The 19,020-nt window shown below is 40.8% G+C and overlaps 1 protein-coding gene and 1 pseudogene across 2 annotated transcripts in view; both read right to left on the bottom strand.

Annotated features, from left to right (window-relative positions):
• GRIP1 (glutamate receptor interacting protein 1) overlaps positions 1-19,020 on the bottom strand; it is a 650,209-nt gene that overhangs the window by 511,601 nt on the left and 119,588 nt on the right. The gene's annotated exons all lie outside the window — the stretch shown is intronic.
• Positions 3,037-7,778, bottom strand: LOC148108681 (large ribosomal subunit protein uL6 pseudogene; annotated as a pseudogene).

Here is a 19,020-nt window from a genome sequence, read left to right as displayed (position 1 = left end):
AGGTACCAAATTGGAAACTCTTCCACTCTAAGAATTAATTCCCACCCTGGAAATGAATCATCAGAATCATCCAGCAACTGCTTAAATATTTTAACTTTTAAAGGGATACACTCAGAGACACCTGGGTGGCTCAGTCCATTAAGTGTCGGACTCTTGATTTTGTCTCAGGTCATGATCTCAGGGTTGTGAGATGGAGCCCCACATCAGGCTCTGCTCTGGGCACGGAGCCTGCTTAACATTCTCTCTCTCCCTCTCCCCCCACAACCATTTCTCTCTCTATCCCTCTCTCCCTTTCTCCCTCCCTCTCTTAAAAAAATAAATAAATAAAAAGTGGGGGGAGGGATTCACTCAAGCAAGTATTTATTGAGGACCCCTATATAGCAGGTTCTGAGACTTAAGCAAATAGGTCCCTTAGTTGGACATTCAATTAGATCTCTTAGTCAATTGAGCAGAAGAATAAAGATTATATATACTAAAGAAATAATATCCAAGACATTAACTCAAGGGGCAAAACTCAGAAGGACAGAAAGACTCATAGATTATCCATGTGGTTTAGGGGCAGTGAGCCTTGCAAGGGGTGATATTCTAAAAGGCAGCGACTTTCATTTTTATTAATAATCCTTCCTCCTACATGTGGCATCTTTTAGCCTTTAGTCGAATTTTCCTTCTGGACACTGGACTTGCTGGCTGAGCGTAAGTTTCCAAAGCAAATTAACTTTTGGTGATCCGACCTAACCCTTCTCTTGGGTAGTCGATACAAATGGAGGTGGGTACCACTTTGCCAATCTAAAAGCATGACCGAGATAGTAGCTCTTCCCAGAGGAGCCGTCCAAGGGTTCGGGATCATCAACATGTGAATTCTCCAGAGAGATGTACAGCAAAAGATGAGATCACTGTGTGTAATTAAACTAAAAATAAATTCTGTCTTATGTTATATGGAAATGACTGCTGACATTTTCCCCAAACATAACTCTAGTCTTAGGATAGCTTAGCTCTGCTTAGCATTTTGTTGATTTTAAAATTCACTTATCATATTAAACAAATAATTTCTGTTATTTACTTCTTCCTCTATGCCGTTTCATCAGAGTATACATCTTAGTTTCTGCATATTCGGTTCATTCAACAAAAATTAATTGGGGCCCTACTATGTACCAGCCACCATCATAGGCTCTGAGGACACCATAATGCGATGAAATGAAGAAAGTGACATCTCTGACCTCTTAGATCGCACATTTCAGTGGATGGATATCTCATATACAGTGTGGCACTGTACATTCATTGAAGTGAAATCAGCTTCCCTTCTTAAATCTGGAAATATTTGAATAGTGTCAGGGATCTAAACGTGTCACTAAGCAACTTCTATTCTGCACAGTATTCAACAATAGCCCAGACCTAAACCTTAGCAGAGTCATATAATATTCCTTGGACTTTTTTTTTTCCTCCTTATGGCAGTTTGCTCCTTTGCAGACCTTGGTGCCTTCAACGGATGTCTTCTTTCTCCATTCCTAACCCCACCAGCCTTCCCCCAGCGGCATTACTCCTCGTCCCAAAGTGAACGAACACGTCCTCGTTGAGCTTGCCTTCTTGCATAAGACTTTGTTCTGAATGGTGCTTTCTTGTCCTAGGGCTCATCGTCTAAAAGATCTTCAAGATCTGCTTACTGTGGCATACGATGTGATCACTTCTCACCTTCCCAGGTCATTTCGCACAGCTCACTCTCTATTTCACAGAATTGTTCTTGTTTCTCTATTGCAGCTCCGTCTCACCTCCAGGTCTTTGCTCTTGCTTTCCACACCACCTAGCAGCGGCCACTCTGCCAGGCAAAGCTCTTATTCATCCTTTCATACTTAGTTCAGGCACTACCTCCTCCAGGAAACTTTCTCTGACCTTTGCATCTCTACTCCCTGGGGGCCTTTCAGCTCTCCTCTTCTCCGCTTGCACGATACAGAAGAAAGAACCACAGTAACTCCATGTACAATGTATCGTAATCATCTAGCAGGAGACCTGAAAGGGGCAATAGAGTCCTGGTCATGTTTGGGGACCAGCACCTCACACAGTGCCCTGCAAGTGGCAGATACCAAAAAAACATGTTCACTGATACACGCTTGAACGTATTTAAAAGACATACTTCGAGACATTTTTATAGTAAAAATTGCAAGTGACAAATTACCAAGTTCCTCCTACACCAAACAATGTTTCTTCACCCGATCTAATGTTTTTCTTCTTCTTTTCGTAATTTGTAATAAAGTTTTATTGTCAGTGTAGAAGAACAGTAGGGAAAACATCTTAGTAGCTTTCAGTGTGTAAAATTTATAATGTGTTTCTTCTTTTTCAACACAAGTTTATGTAGTTTTTTGTTCTAACTAGATATTAAACACAAGATGAATGCTTGTTTAAACTTGAAAAATCCTACAGGGATCATGGAAGTTGATAGAGGAAACACAGTAAGCAACTGAACACATATTTGTTATGAGATTTACCCTCTGCCCAGGAGACACCAGAAAGAACTTCATTAGCAAAGCTCTTCCTTCGCCTATGAGGTAATGAAAGGGGAATTGCCAAAGCCCTCGAGCCAAGGAGTGGGTGACATCAACTTCATCCTGAGCAATTTAAATCCATCTTCAATGCCCTGGCTTCCAGAAGAGGCCTGGACGAAAGAGATGAGCTAAACACGCTTTCATTTACCATGACTTTATGCCCCTCTAACAAAGAGATGAACTTCAGCTTTGATTGTGGCTATCCCCCTCGGAGTCGGGATGTTCTCATCTCAGTTAGCTGCTTCTTTCTTATCTCTGGGCAGGCTATAGTTTGGTAAGATTCATATGCCAAATTATTCTTGAATTTCTGTCTGTTGTATAATAAAGAATGTGTCTGGTCTCTGTCCCAGGTTGCTGGGACTGAATTTCTAAATTCGGAATTGAGAGACAGGAATGTCTTTGTTCTTCACAGTAGGTCCTCAGACCACAGGAGAGTTTATGTTAATGAAGCAGCTCCAGTGGGCCCCAGGACGACTGCGGGGGGGGGGGGGGGGGGGGCTGGCGGTGCTAGAAAGACCAACCATGTGATTAGAGGGTTGGGACTTTGAGCCAAGGCTCTGATGAGCTTCCTGGTAGGTGGCCACATTAATGTGTCTGGAGGGCAATGTGTCCAGATTCCAAAGGGAAAACACATGAAAGTCCTGTGTCCAAGACCCTTCCAGACCTTGCTCTGTATGTCTTTTCACTTGGCTAGTTCTGATTTGTATCCTTTATAATAAAAATGTAACTGTAAGCACCATGCTTTCCTGTTTTCTGTGGGTTGTTCTAGTGAATTATCAAACCTGAGGCAGTTGGAAGATACTCTGAATTTGTAGTGGCCTGGGGACCCCCAAATTTGCAGCTGACATCTGAAGTGAGGGCAGCCTTGTCAGGAATTCTGCCCTTAACCTGGGGAATCTCCTTGGGGTGGTTAGCATCACAACTGTATTACATTGTTCTACTATGGTAACCCCGGGATCACCATGTTTATTCAGCATGAATACAAAATGCCAGGCCTGGTGTCAGGGGACCTGGGTCCAGAGTCAAACCTGCCATTTAATAGCCCTGTGATCTTGAGCAAGCCACATAACTGTTCTGAGTGTCAGTGTTCCCATCAGTGAATGAGAGGGGCTGGACTCAGTGGCTTCTGCCATTTTCCAACTTTCTACTGCTCCTCAATCTGGAGAAACCAATGATCACTTTTTCCTCTGAATGATTTTCATCTATATTCTTCTCTTATTAGCAACGGCTTACGGATGGCTTTAAGGCCTTTGCACCTGCTGTTTCCTCTACCTGGAACACCCCACTCCCAGATACCTGCATGCCTTACTGCTAACTTTCTCCAAGGCTTTCCTGCACAAATGTCGTGTTTCTGTTAATCCTCACTGGCCATGTGATTTATAATTTCAACACCCACCCGTCACACTCGGCCACTCCCTTCTCTGCTGTATCTTATTCCATGACATTTATCATTAACTAACATATTATATATGACAATGGCTTTTTTCCCCCTCAAATCACTACAGCTTTTATTGCATCTTTAAAGTGCCACAAATAGGGGCGCCTGGGTGGCGCAGTTGTTAAGCGTCTGCCTTCGGCTCAGGGCGTGATCCTGGCGTTCTGGGATCGAGCCCCACATCAGGCTCCCTGATCCACTGGGAGCCTGCTTCTTCCTCTCCCACTCCCCCTGCTTGTGTTCCCTGTCTCTCTGCTGTCTCTCTCTCTCTGTCAAATGAATGAATAAAATCTTAAAAAAAAAAAAAAAATACCAGAAATAAATCTGAAAAATCCTCCAGCATCTTGCTGTTCCTGTAGCTGGACAACTTAGATCTTATTCGTCAGCCCACTGAATTGTTCCTTTTTCAGAAACATAGACACCATCTCCAAATTTTCTGATATCCTTGTTTTTAACTGTTGTGGCTTGCTGAATCAAAGCAGCTGAGTTCGATACATTTCCTTCAAGAATTAACTTATCTTTCCGGGCTTGAGATACTGAACAGGCAACATCTGGCCTCGTCCGAACCCTGCGGATGTATTTTTGTATTTTTCACCCAAGAAATTTCAGATTTCAACAAGAGAACCATTCTCCTGAATAACAACATTGATGGGGAAGTGAGCGTACACAGACGTCATCTCGTAACAGATGCCCAGTGTAACGTCCTTGATCGTGTTCAGTACGTGACTACAAGACAGTGCGAACAGTAGCCAGTTCTCCTCTGTTTCCCCCCATTGTCACCTCGGAGCCTCTTCTTCTTCCTTCCAAGGAGACTGAGTTCTACAATGATGTAACTAAAGTCCGTTCACAGAGTTCCTCTGGGGCCCTTCACAGCAATGACACGTCCCTTCAGAGCATTGTCGACATTTTCTGGAACGTCGACGGTCTGACTGCTGAAAATGGTCTTCATTTTTGCAGTAGATGTAAAGAGAGGACACAGGCTTCTATTTCATCTATTTCTTCAGTAGAATGGAAGCTCCACGAAAGCAAGGACCTTTACTGTTTGCCCACAGCTTTACATTCAATATCTAGAAAAGTGCATGACAAAGAGCTCACAAATGAATATTAATAAATATTTCACAAATGAATCAAGGATTAGCTTTTCTGAGATCGGGTAGGCACAGCAGCTTGATTAAGTAGTCCATATGCTCATGCCCAAAATAACTGTAAAAATTACTCCCCTACAGTTCAGAATGACTAGGAGCAAGGGTGTGGTGATAGGTAATAACAGAATGCTAGGAACTGTGGTCAGAAAGAGGAACTTTGGAGGTTAAGAGATTTGAGGATGATAAGGATCAAAGAATGGAGATGATGATGATGAGTGAAGTGGACATGACATAAGACAACTGAAAGAGAGAAAGAAAGATCATAGATATTAGAATCTACAAAGATGACAATGGGAAAGGCATAGGGAAATCGTAGAGCAACTGATGCTACTGTAACTCGGAAAAGTGAGAAATTATTTTCTTGGTTCCAGCAAAGGTTATGGGGAACAGGTGATATAAGAGAAAGGGAACAATAGTTTAAACTGCCCAATACAGTAGCCACTGGACACGAGAGGCTAGTAAGCACTTGAAATGTGGCTAGTCTGAATTGGGATGTGTTGTAAAAGTGGAATATGAATGCCAGACTTGAAAGACTTATTGTGAATAAGAAAAGTAAAGCATACTATTAAAAATGTTTACGTTGGGGGTGCCTTGGTGGCTCAGTCAGTTAAGCATCCAACTCTTGACTTCAGCTCAGGTCATGATCTCATGCATCTGGCTCTGCACTGGGCATGGAGCCTGCTTGGGACACCCTCTCTCCTTCTCTCTCTCCCCCTCCTCCCTTCCCCTGAGCATGCTCACGCACTCTCTTTCTCTCTAGAGGGGAAAAATGTTTAGTTACATGTTAAAATGATAATTTTTGAATGTATTAGACTAAATAAAATGTGTAATTAAAAATAATTTCACCTATTTCTTTTTACTTTTTTTTTTTTTTTTACTGTGGCTAACAGAATGCTTAAAATTACCTATGAAGGCTGGTATTACATTTCTATTGGTAGCACCAGTCTAGAAGTGTCCAAGAGATGTATGAAGAATTCTGCAGGTTTGATACCAGCCTCTACGAATCTGGAGAAATGAAATAAGGCATGACCTCCACTGGAGAAGTTTGCTAAAGAAGTGGTGTCTTCAAAGGAAGGCAAAGTTTTAATCTCAGGGAAGAAATAAAGATTTATTTATTTATTTATTTATGAGAGAGAGAGAGAGAGAGAGAGACTGAGCTGGGGGAGGGGAAAGAGAAAGAGAGGGAGAGAGAATCCAGAAGCAGACTCCCAGCTGAGTTCGCAGCCCGATGCAGGGCTAGATCCCAGGACCCCAAGATCATGACCTGAGTTGAAACCTAGAGCTGGCCACTCAACTGACTGAGCCACCCAGGTGCCCCATCTCAGGGAGGATATAAAATGATTATTTGAAAGAAAGGATATGCTAAAGGTGTTAACTGACATGCTAAAGGTTAGAGGTATTAACTGACACTCTGGCCATAATCATACTGCAATATACAAATGTATCAAATCGACATGCCGTACACCTTAAATTTATACAGTATTATAAGTTAATTATAGCCCAATTTAAAAAAAGAAGAAGAAAAGGGATAGTTTAGGTGTCAGAGGCAGACTGGCATATCTAAATCACAGGAGAGATAGGGACTTTGACGTTCACCTAATCCATGCTGGCTCCAAACCCAACAGTACTTCCTTTAGTCAAGACCAAATTCCCTTTGGGAGATGGGGTGGATGAACAAGGCATCCAGTTATAATGCCGCCAATCAACAAACATTTATTAAGGACTTAATACATCCTGGGCTCTAGGGATCTAAAATATGAATAATAAGTTCCTGGCTTCAAATTGTTCTCAGGCCAGTAGGAGAGACAGGTATATAAAAATCGATAAATTCCAATACATATCCTGGCAAATACAGTAATTGAGTATAAACTAGCCCTCGAGGTCAGAGCCAAGAATGAGATGTACACAGTTTAAGTTCTGTGTAGCTATTTCAACTAGGGCAGAGAATGCAGAAATAGCCCATTCAGCACAATTTTAACTCTAGCTACGAAAGGGTCATGTCTCCTTTTACTTAAAAACATTAAAGCTTTTGTCTGGGGAAAAAAGTAAGACTTTGCAGTTATAAAGGAAAATAACTGATAGTTTACAAATGTACTTCACTCTCTCTCATTTAAAGTATAACTACAACTTATTCAAAAACTTTAAAAAGACTGAGGCACATGGGTGGCTCAGTCAGTTGGGCATCTGCCCTTGGCTCAGGTCATGATCTCGGGGTCTTGGGGTCCAGCCCCACGTCAGGCTCCCTGCTCAATGGAGAGTCTGCTTCTCCCTCTCCTTCTGCCCCTCCGCCCACTCATGCACGCACTCTCTCTCTCTCTCTCAAATAAATAAAATCTTAAAAAAAAACTTTAAAAATACCAGCTTATATTCCGCAATATTATTTTCAGATGTCTTTACATAAAACAAAATGTGCATATAACTGCTACCTGCTTTCACTATCTTAAGATGCCAGATAGTTACAAAAGAGAGTAATATTTCTTTCATTTTCCTAATTTCCTTCAAAAATTATAATACAGTTTGTTTGGTATAGTTAGTTTCCAAAAGGCATAATAAGAAACAGCAAAATCTCATTAGTAGAAACAAATCCAGCCTGTGTATACCTTTTTGGTTCTTCTCATTTTCTCAAAGGCACCACAGGAAAGGTGAAGACAACTGCTGGTAACAACGTGTGTGTGTGTGTGTGTGTGTGTGTGTGTGTGTGTGTGTGTGTGTGTGCGCGCGCACTGGGGAGGGGTGTTGCACATTCATGTTTGGGGCACGAACCAATCATCTCTGGAGCTCATCCCGGTTAGAAGAGACCCATAGCAGAAAGAGAGGCATGGCCATTAGAATCAAAACAAAACCTAGATCCAAATCTCACCACCGTGGCTTCTTAAATTTAAAATCTTGGGAATGTTAATCAACTCCCCAGAACTTCAATTTCATCACCAAAATAATGGAGGCAATGTGCTATGCACCCCCAACACTGTGAAAATAATATGAACATTCCGGCACACAGTAAGTGCACAGTAAGTGTTAGTTCTCCAATCGTTTTCCTTCCCTCCTGGTTGTGGCCCCGTAGCCCCAAAAGAAGGACAAAATTACATCAATCAGAGTAGTAAGCATTGTTCTCCTACAGGTGCCAGTGCATCAGTGAAGCCAGTCAACCATATCTCATGTATTAAAATGGAAGAACATGTTTTCAGAATAAAAATGTCATTAATTTCTGTTAAAAATTAACTGCTGCTCGCAAAATTAATCCAAGCTAATTGAATAGTCCTTGAAAAGCAGGTAAATCACCATGGCCATCACAGACTATTGACTCGGTTTCTACAAAGCTAAAAAGCAAATTATAGAAAGTTGTGATGAGAATCTTCTCCTTATCAACATGAATAAAGGCTCGTAAACGTCACCTGCTAAATTCCAACAATCTAAGATTCAAAAGAAGACTAATGTCTTAAAATAACCCTAGGAGAGGATGTGTTTTTATCAGTAAAATCACTTGCCTTAAATCTTCTGTGGGAAGAAGATATAAATTTATTTTTATTAAGTACCACTTTCCATATTTGATATCAAAGTCTCCTCTTTTATTTGAGTTAGCACAATCCCCACCAAAAAAAAGTTCTAAGGAAAACAATCACGCATTTGATTAAAGCACAATGCTGAGTACAATCTTCAGTGAACAGAGCACTCAATGAATACACAGCAAATGACCAAAAAAGCAGAAAAAGCAATCACGCCTCAAATATAACATGTTACGACAAGATGGTACATGAATTCATATGACTTTTTTTTTTTTTTAAATCCACTCAGGACAGATAGAGTCAACTTTGTGGATGAGGAGACTCAGAGAGGAAGACTTGCCCAAAGTCACACATCCTAAGTGGACTAGAAACCACATCAGCTGATTCATCTGCCCACCTTTAAAATCTTAGTGTTGGAACACCCCACAGACCCCACAGGTCTCAGTCTCTCTGGTGATACAGGAATCCTATCAATAACATTCTTGACACATGGTTATTTGGTCTCTGGTTAGCAGTTCCAATGACTCATTCCTTTTATAAGGTCACCATTGCCATTTCTGAAATGTCTTCTTTACAATGAATCTAAATCTTCTCCCTAGTTAGTTTTAATCCCAGGTCCTGAGCTACAGGACAGAGCGAATCCTCCCTCCATAAAAGAGCTGGTTCCCCAAAGCTCTTTGGATTTCAAAGCTAAATAGTCCTTCCACCCATATGGTTTTACCATGAGGTGCTGCTAAGGACATTATCAAACTATCATGTCTGAAAACCCTTGCTCATTCCTATCTTCCCATCTCTTCCCACCTTTTGATTTTCATTTCATACTACCCTGAGGTGTTTCAAACAGAATCAAAAATAGACTGATAAATAAAAGAATGTACAATTAAATGAAACCCAGCCACATAACCATGACCTTCCTCAATTACTGATCTTCCTGAAATATCTAGCACTCTGCAGTAGACAATTATTTATCCGGAGAATCTAAATCTGCAAGGATCAACCGAGTTATCAAGTCTTCATCTTTTACATTCAAAGACAGAATTCATCCAACCACCTATACAACAAGCATTTAATGAGCACCAATTACACACCATGCCCTATCCTAGGCTCTATGGCAAGTTCTACCAACAGAAGAACCGGTAAGACAGAGTTTCTACACTGAAAATGGGTATAACACTATTATTATCAAATAACTTTCACTGAGCCTTTACTGTGTGTCAAGCACAGTTCTAAATGCTTTCATGGATTAATTCACTTAATCTTCACAAGGACCATAGGTAGATGTTATTGTGATCCTTATCTTCTGATGAGGAAACCAAGTCCCAGAGCGTTTGGGGAATTTACCCAAGGTCTCCTAGTGAAGGAGAGCACACAAAATTTCAAAGTAAATAGAGCATACAGAATTTCAAAGTAAATAGTTTCTTTCTTTTCCCAGGCTTCTTCTTCTTCTTTTTTTTTTTTTTTTTTAATTTTTCCTTTCAGCTTTTGTATTGCTTCCTGGCTACCCCAGCATCTTTACTAATGCTAAGTAATGTGCGGTTTTCTTCAGTCACAAATTACAATAGTATGTAGATAACTACCAGCCATAACACTACTACTTTTGCTCTTCCTGCTTTCTTTGACCCAATTCTTCTCCCCTGTACACAAATGACCAAGGTCAGCAGAAGGGCACTCCAAATTGGACTTGGCACTTGAACTGAACAGTGAGGTGTTTTGTTTTTGTTTTTGAAGATTTTATTTATTTATTTGTCAGAGAAAGAGAGAGAGTGAGAGCACAAGCAAGGGGAGGGGCAGAGGGAGAGGGAAAGGCAGACTCCCCACTGAGCAAGGAGCCCGATGCAGGACTCGATCCCAGGACCCTGAGATTCTGACCTGAGCCGAAGGCAGACGCTTCACCGACTCAGCCACCCAGGCATCCCAGTGAGGTATATTTTAAATAGTCTGGGGGAAAGGGGATATATTATTTCAGAGTGTCTATTACTAACTATGTCTGACATCCTTCATTCGAAGCAATTCCTGGTAAGAAAGGCAGATCGGAATAAGCAGTGTGTGCTGTAACACCAAGGCTCCTTCTGCAGATGGTGCTTCGTGACCATGTGGGTTTGTAAAGAGGGGCACAAATGTGAAACTTCAAAGATTCCTCTGTTGATGATTTTGTCCTATAATCTCATCCAGAACTCTCCGTCTTCCTTATTGTCACATCTAAAATGATCCTGGATTTCCCTGCTTAACGCCCCATCTGAAGGTCGTCTAAGAGTTATGCTGGAGGGGGGAAGGGCAAAGTAGAGAGGGCACAGCATATACAAGGCCCCAAGATGGGAAGGTTCTGGGGATTCTAAGAACATGTGCCAGGTTGGGAAGGAAAGGGAGGGAACATGGTCAAGGAAGACCTCTCTGATGAGAGGATCCTTGAGTGACATGAGGAACCACAGTCTATATAAACATACAACTGATATTCATCATAAGCTGATTTCCTCTATGAAGTGTTATAGGTATTAAAGACATCTTTATTAAAAAGGTAGCATTACAAATATTTGCCTTTAATGTTATCTATATTCCCCTTTTCTGTGAAATTGCTTCAGTTCATGACAAATGCAAAAGAAAAGCAGTATGCATGTCCCTGATTTTTTAAAAGGGAACTAGCATTTCAGCAAGTACATTTACAGATCCCTCTGTGAATTTTCATTTGATAGATATCATAATCATCTTTTTAATTTTGGGACCATAGTACATTTACAAGGGGTTCGGTTTGTGTGTCTTGTTTATTTCATTAAAAAGGATCTTCATTGGTCCCTAAAAATGCCATGTAACTAAAAATGTACTGAAACAGTGGGAGAATCTAATTCAATATATATATTCTTAAAGTTTCCTTTGTCTCCATTTGAAGCAGACATCTGGGACCTATCTAACCTCATAGGTTAAGTATTTATTAAGGTTCTCCTTGACCCAGGTAATCTGAAAAAAAAAAAAAAACTAATACTGCTGAAATCTATCGTCTTCAATCTTTCTCTAATACCCTGAGATGATTCAGAATTCCAACCTCCAGGCTTTCAGGGGTTAATCCGTTCCCACGGATTCTCCCACTTAGAGTTTCCGTGCCAGAGGTGATCAGATGCCCTTCTCCACACTGTGGACAGAAAGGCTGGAGAGAAGTTGTTGTGCTATGAAAGAGCACTCCTTCCTCAGCCCGGGAAACTCATTTACCCCTCAGGCTTTTGATCTGTTAGATAAAGAGGTTAGACTCTATAATCTCGAAGGCCCTCAAATGCTAGGCTTCTGTGAATTGTGAAAGACTTGATTTTCTCCTTTATAAAGTTTTAGCATGACAGAGAGCCTGACCCTGAGGCTACTATAAAAAGTCTATCTTTCTCCTGTAAAAGGCTATGTCCTTCTAGGTAAATGTGACGTACAGCTGGAAATTCGCATCGATAAAGTGGAGGACTGATTCATTTTAGTGAGAACACCAAACATTTTCAATGGGCACTTTGCTGTGCAAAGGCCAGTGTATCTACTCTCAGCGTTGAAGGGGGGAGGAACTCTGTGAGGAAGTGTGCAGTTAGAGAACACTAGGATGTGCAAGAAAATCCCGTGAACTGATGAGCTGATGGGGGAGGGGAGGGGGAATGACAGGAGAGTGACACAGAGGATCAGAAAGGGAACGGTAACTGTTTTCTCCTGGACTGCAGGGCCCAGATGTCACTCAAAGGGCCGCCACTGAGATGTTCTGTACTCATACTTTGTCAAAGGTTTTAAAGTCAAATTATGCAGGAGGTTTTTAATACAGAGTTGCCATTCTCTCTCATGGGATAAGAAGATATACTATGGAAACATTCATCTAACTGTTATAATAGAAATGGAGCCCAAAGGTCATCTTCAACCATGATACCCTTTAAAATCCACAAATGATGGGTATTAAGGGGGCATGTGTGGTGATGAGCTCTGGGTGTTGAACGCAACTCATGAATCGTTGAACACTACATCAAAAACTAATGATATACTATATGTTGGCTAACTGAACATAATAATTTAAAAAATCCAAATATGTTTGGCTCAAACATCCATCAGATTAATTCACCAAATTAATGGGTTAATTAACCAATTATTTCTGATTATTCTAATAATTCCATATCCTCCTCCGTATTTCAGCAAGCTTTGGAGACTTAGGTGCTCCGGCTCTGGTTTTCTACTTCAGCTGAATTCTCATCCACTGTTAGATGCCCTCCGCCGTTTCTTTTCCCTGACCTCTCCACGGACCCAGACTTGGAACTCCCCAGTATCCCTCCCTTCTTCCCGCTATAGATATTTAGAATTCTTGCACTTAGCAGAGCATTTAAAGGAAGATGGTGGGTCCGGGGGAGGTGTTACTGCATAGAACTGCCCAGTCAACAAATTTAACTTTTTCCTAAAAAACGTTTCTACTTTCTTCCCCGCAAGAATTTCATGGGGCCATTCTATTTAGGTCCCTCATTTTTGCTTGCTCCTCTCTACCCCCTGCTTCCCACAATGTCCAAGAAAATTCTACATAATCTCCCTCTATTATTTAGAGCAATTCAATCCTCTCCACTCCTATCTTACAAATTTAATTGCAGGCCTACCTTTGAAAAATCCAAACCCAGAAGAGAGCCTGAGATGACAGTCTTTCCGTAAAAATGATTGGCAGTTCATAGGTAGTAGTTATGGTTTTAAATAATAACATTTTCCACTACAAATATATTCAAATACATGCTCTAAAGGATGGATATCAATTCTAAACAAGAGTTAGTCGAAGTATATTATCATGACTTCTGAAATTGGCATCAAGAGTGTATCATTCTTTATATACTTAAATACAGTTATTCTCAAATTTTAGCATGCATCAGAATCAACTGGAGGGCTTGGTAAACCACAGATTGCTGGGTCCCATCTCCAAGGTCTTGGATTTCAGTAAGTTTGCAAATTTGCACTTCAGCCATGCTCCAGGCGTGACTAATACTCTGTCCCTTTAAGCAGCTCTGCTTGAACAGAAATTGTCACCCCCTCCACCCGAGGAGGGCAGGAAGAGCAATAGAGTGCTTTTACTAACACAACAGCTGGAGCTTGCTGCTGAAGGCGTAGGTAGCGAATACCTTCACCTGTCCCCTCTCAGCCCACATATGGTGATGAATCACGCTGTTCCCACGGAGTCTATTTCCTGTAAGATCTACTGTGCGAGGGCTGGTGTGGTCTGCACATTCATCACCGCTCCCAGACCCCTGTTACCACAGTAGCGAGAAGGATATGCTCGGGCCTTCCGTGATAAATGTGGAAGTGTTTAAAAGAGGATGCTCATTTTCCATCACCATAGTTTCCCCTTAATCACCGTGATTGTTGCTGATTACTCCTGAATGCTGGCGGAGGAGAATATGTAAAGAGTGAGAAGTTTCAAGGAGATGAAAACAGTTGACACGGTACCCAAGGCTTCATGTGTTTAGCTTTTAGACGCGGCGATAATTTCCGTGCTCTTCCGAGCAGGTGACAGATGGGCGACTTCTGACGTCGTAAGGACTGAGCTCTGATTTGATGGCGGCTCCCACGACATCACTGACAAAGCATTGCGAACGAGCACTGTAACCACAATTGGAGCCACTGTTCAGCATCAACTACTCGGTGTCGTCTCTCCAGAGAGATTTCTCCCGAGACAGGCTACTTCCGCAGGGCTCCTTAAATTTGCTGGCCTAATCAGTAGCCAAGCCTAAGACATACAGCCGCGCCGTAGGAGGCTCTGTAAGCAACATCTGCAGCCGAAATTGAAGAACCACCTCCACGCCTCACTGTAGTAAGGGGAGCTGCTCCTACGCGGGTATTTCTGTCTCCTTTGTCACTTATTTAGTTATTTACAGAGTCATCTCAAGGATGCAGGACCTCGCTGTTTATAAAAGAATGGCCCACAAAACCCTTCCGTAAAGTGAGCTTACTTCAGAGCGTCAGATCACGTCAAGACATACAAACCACTCGGGGCGCCTGGGTGGCACAGCGGTTAAGCGTCTGCCTTCGGCTCAGGGCGTGGTCCCGGCGTTATGGGATAGAGCCCCACATCAGGCTCCTCCGCTATGAGCCTGCTTCTTCCTCTCCCACTCCCCCTGCTTGTGTTCCCTCTCTCGCTGGCTGTCTCTATCTCTGTCGAATAAATAAATAAAATCTTTAAAAAAAAAAAAAAAAGACATACAAACCACTCTCACTGCAGCAAAGAAAGCTTCAAACTAAAAATCTCATGATGTGTTTATTCCCAAGGCCGGGTTTTAAAGGCTTACATTAGAAAACTGACTTATAAAGTTCATGTTTCTATACATCGGAAATATTTGAGTACTTTAAATTGCCACTATAGATCCTTGTGGGTGGGGGCAGACTTTACGATTTGTCTTTAGATAGTATTTAGTCAGTTTCTCAGACATGGGGTCTGTTATGTATCTATTTGCTCTTTGTTCTCTTCCCTCTTCTCTACTTCATTTAGCTGAGTGATCTGGGGCAGGACTATGTAAAGAGCTCTTGACATGAAAACGTATTCAATCATCACACTTTACTGGGCAGATCCTATCTTAAGGACAGTGTCACACGAAGGGGAGCCCAAGACAAATAAGTGAGGGTGCCTGTCCTAAAGAAGCCCACAGTCCAGGGGGTGGGGAGAGAGAGATATGCCCCTAGATGAACTCCTGTAAAACAGGGTAGGAAAACAAATGTGTAAGTACAGCACACTGGGGACAGCAGGTAAGGAGAGATGAACTTCTCAGGGACGTGAAGAAGGAAGGCTACAGATGGAGGCTTTGTCTGAGCTGGGTTTCAGAGAACACATCCATAAATGGAAGAAGAGAAAGGGAGAGAATGGAAAGATATTCATACAGGTTCTACCTTTTCTTCAATTTGCATCAAGAACAAATTCCTAAATACCTACCAGAGAAAGTGGGAATTGTAGAATTTTATTTTATGTCTCCTTTCACTTCCATTTTTAGCCAGTGTTAGGGAATCTCTCTTATAAATTACTAAAGATGTGTTACAACTAAAAGCATAAACTAGAAGCACATAGATGACCTGATAGGGGAGAGAAAATTAAAAAAAGAAATAGAAGAACTTTTCCTCCAATTCAGCATTATTTCCTACTTTTCACCAAAATAATCTAGTTTAACCAAAAAGCAAGTGGTTAAATTTAGTTGAAAGTGTTTTGTAATGGGGACTTCGGCTCTCTAAGAAAATGATTTAAGACATGATTATGGGCACTCTATACTATAATTTTAAATTATTGATTATTTAAAAAGCTGTTAGGAAAAAAAGTATGTATATTAACCCTAGTTGTATCTGGTTCCTAGAGAAAAAGTCCTGAGACTTTTCTATAAAGCGAACCAAATCATAAAACAAACAAACAACAACAACACAAAAAGCAAGTCGAAATATCCTTCTAACTGGGGGAAGAGTCATAAACCATTTTCCTCCAGTTTTACTCCGAGCAACTAGACTGAGAAGTCAAATGAAAGGTCTGTTTTTACAAAAAACTGCTGGTCTACATGGTCTGAATGCAAATCTTGGCTACGATAGGACTTAGCGAGCCCAACGGCTAATGGTTGCAATGAACTGATAAAGAATAAAAGATGAATGGAAAATATATCTTTCTCTTTCTTTTATAAACTCTTCTAGAAGAATGTCTGCCTTACTAAAGTTGAACTGTCTTAATGGCAAACTGTGTATCTTATTCTTAAAAAAAAAGGACATCAGTGCTAACCATCCTTACCTCTCTGACTGGCCATGGCATACCATCAACCAGGTCTTTTAAGCACCCCTCAAAAGTTGGCTCTCCAAATCTAAGGTCATGAACTAATAACAGATGTAAGAATTCTGTTCCCTTAGACTTTCCTTCTCACATGTTTCTTTCCCATCTATAACTTCATCAGGAGCCACCTGGATGGCTCAGTTGGTAAAGTATCTACCATCTGCTCAGATCATAATCCCAGGGTCCTGGAATCAGCCCACGCTGGGGCTCCCAGCTCATCAGGGAGCCTGCTTCTCCCTCTCCCTCTGTCCCTTCCCTCCACCCCCAGCTTGTGCTCGGGCACATCTCTCGCTTTCTCTCTCAAATGAATAAATAAAATCCTTGGGAAAAAAAAAACCCACTTCATCAAAACATTACCAAAACCTTCCTGACCCTTCTGATTTCTGAACTCAAAACCAAATTTAATGTCCATATTGTACTACATGTTTTTAGATACAAAAATAAAGGGAATTTGGGCGTGATCCCAGCGTTATGGGATCGAGCCCCACATCAGGCTCCTCTGCTATGAGCCTGCTTCTTCTTCTCCCACTTCCTCTGCTTGTGTTCCCTCTCTTGCTGGCTGTCTCTATCTCTGTCAAATAAATAAATAAAAAATCTTTTAAAAAAAATAAATAAAATAAAGGGAATTCCAAAACAGCTAATAGTTGTCAAAAGTAACATTTCAAAGTGCTAGCTGGAAAATAATTTTGGTATATTAACTCTCCTATATTTTAAGTGAGATAGTGTCCTCAACCCTCAAAAAACATTTTCCTTTCTTCAGTCAAAATAATTTTCTTGAATTAGGGGTGCCCGGCTGGCTCAGTCAGGTAGACCATGCAACTCTCGATCTAGGGATTGTAAATTCCAGCCCCACATTGGGCATAGAAATTACTTAAAAACAAAATTTTAGAAGCCTAAAAAAGAAAATGCATATCCAATCTTAATCAATTCACTATTCGATTTTAATATTTATATCCACGAAAAGGCCACAGCTTTAAAAATAAAATATGCTCTAACAATCTTTTCCAACTGTGAAATCAATTAAGTTCTAAATAATATTGATAAATAAATAAGATAGATCAGGATAAAATAGAAAAGAAGAAAAATTAATAGAATGTACTGCTGGTAGCAGTAGAAAATATCAATTTCTGAACTTTTATTTCAGTTTTGTGTGTGTGCCTGTGTATATATAGGAGATCATGAGGTAAACTGGGTCATGGCCAAAAAAATTGGAAAACTATTCTAAAACATGCTGACAAATTTTATTGCATTTATTAAGAAAGGTATTGAATGTTGATGAATAGACAGTCATTCATTTCCATATCTTAGAGACCATGTGCGATGTGTATGTTGGCCACTATGCTCCCCTTGCAAGATGAAGGAAGCTGCTTCTACAGAAATTGCTTATAATCTGTTGAATCTAAAAATTGTCCAGCTGAACACTTGGCAATTTGCTGGTAGAGCAATTTGCAAATACTTGAGTATCTTTAGCTTTCATTCAGCCATATGGCTTGCATTTATGAAGACTAATTTATAAAGACACCATGATAAGCACAGGGAGGAAAATGGTGAGCAAAAAAGTCATGAGTTCTGCTGCCATGGGGCTTATAGTCTAGCAAATGTTAGTCAAATAAACACACAATGAGGTCTAATTATAGCTGTTCAATGCTACGTAGTGTGACAAAAAAAGATAATGAGTAAGCTTCACTTGGTGAGGAAAGAAAATAAATTATTAATATCATGACACTATATATAATATCTTATAATAATATATTTAATGGATAATAATATTTAAGTGATATTAACAATATTTAAGTGATATTAACTTTCATGAGGAAATGATATTTTAACTGAGATCTTGAGGATGAGTAGTAATTAACTACATAAAGTAGTCGGCCGTGAGGGCTAGGGAATGAGAATAACATTCCAGGCAGAGAAATAGTAAGTGCAAAGGTCCTGTGACAGGAGGCAGCAGGGCACACTTCTAGTTACTGAAAATATGACAATATGGCTGTAGCAGAGACCACAATACGAAGCATCTTGTAAAATGAGGTTGTAGGGGTAAGTGAGAGCAAGACGATGCAGGAACTTGTGGCCTTGTTAAAGATTTTGATCCTAATGATAGATAATCAAATTTCTGTTTTGAAAAGATTACCCTGGCTGCATTGGGAATAAAGCTTAAGTGAGGAACAAGAATGGATGTGACAAAATAAGTCTGGAAATTATCCCGGCCTGTAATAGCAATCCCCAGTGTAGCCGACCTGGAAGATTCTGCTGGCTTGGCCTAAAGTGACTGGCCAGGTGCACTTGTGATGAAGAGGAGCTATTAAGGGGGTAAAACAGGTCAACTGAGTAGACTTGAAAGGGTAAAGGAAAGAGAAGCACTGCCAGGATATGACCTAAGTCTCCCACTTATACAGACTTGAGGGGACACTGGAGATGTGGAAAAGGGCTTTAAATTGGGCAACGGATATGTCCTAGAGGCAAAGGGAGATTTTTGGATAGGAAGTCTTGTGTTCAGAGGAAAGGTAGGGGCTGAAGATTCCAATGTTTGAGTCAGCAGCATAGTTGCAGGTAATTGACAATAGAGCCATAGCTGAGATTACTTAGGAGATGAGTGGGAAAGGGAGGGGCACAGAGAAAGAGA

The sequence above is a fragment of the Ursus americanus genome, chromosome 17, assembly GCF_024610735.1.
Source record: "Ursus americanus isolate L20-20 chromosome 17, mUrsAme1.1.p, whole genome shotgun sequence".
In the NCBI taxonomy this organism is placed as follows: Eukaryota; Metazoa; Chordata; class Mammalia; order Carnivora; family Ursidae; genus Ursus; species Ursus americanus.
The sequence above is the reverse complement of the archived record's forward strand: the minus strand, read 5'-3'. Positions and strand labels throughout refer to the sequence as shown.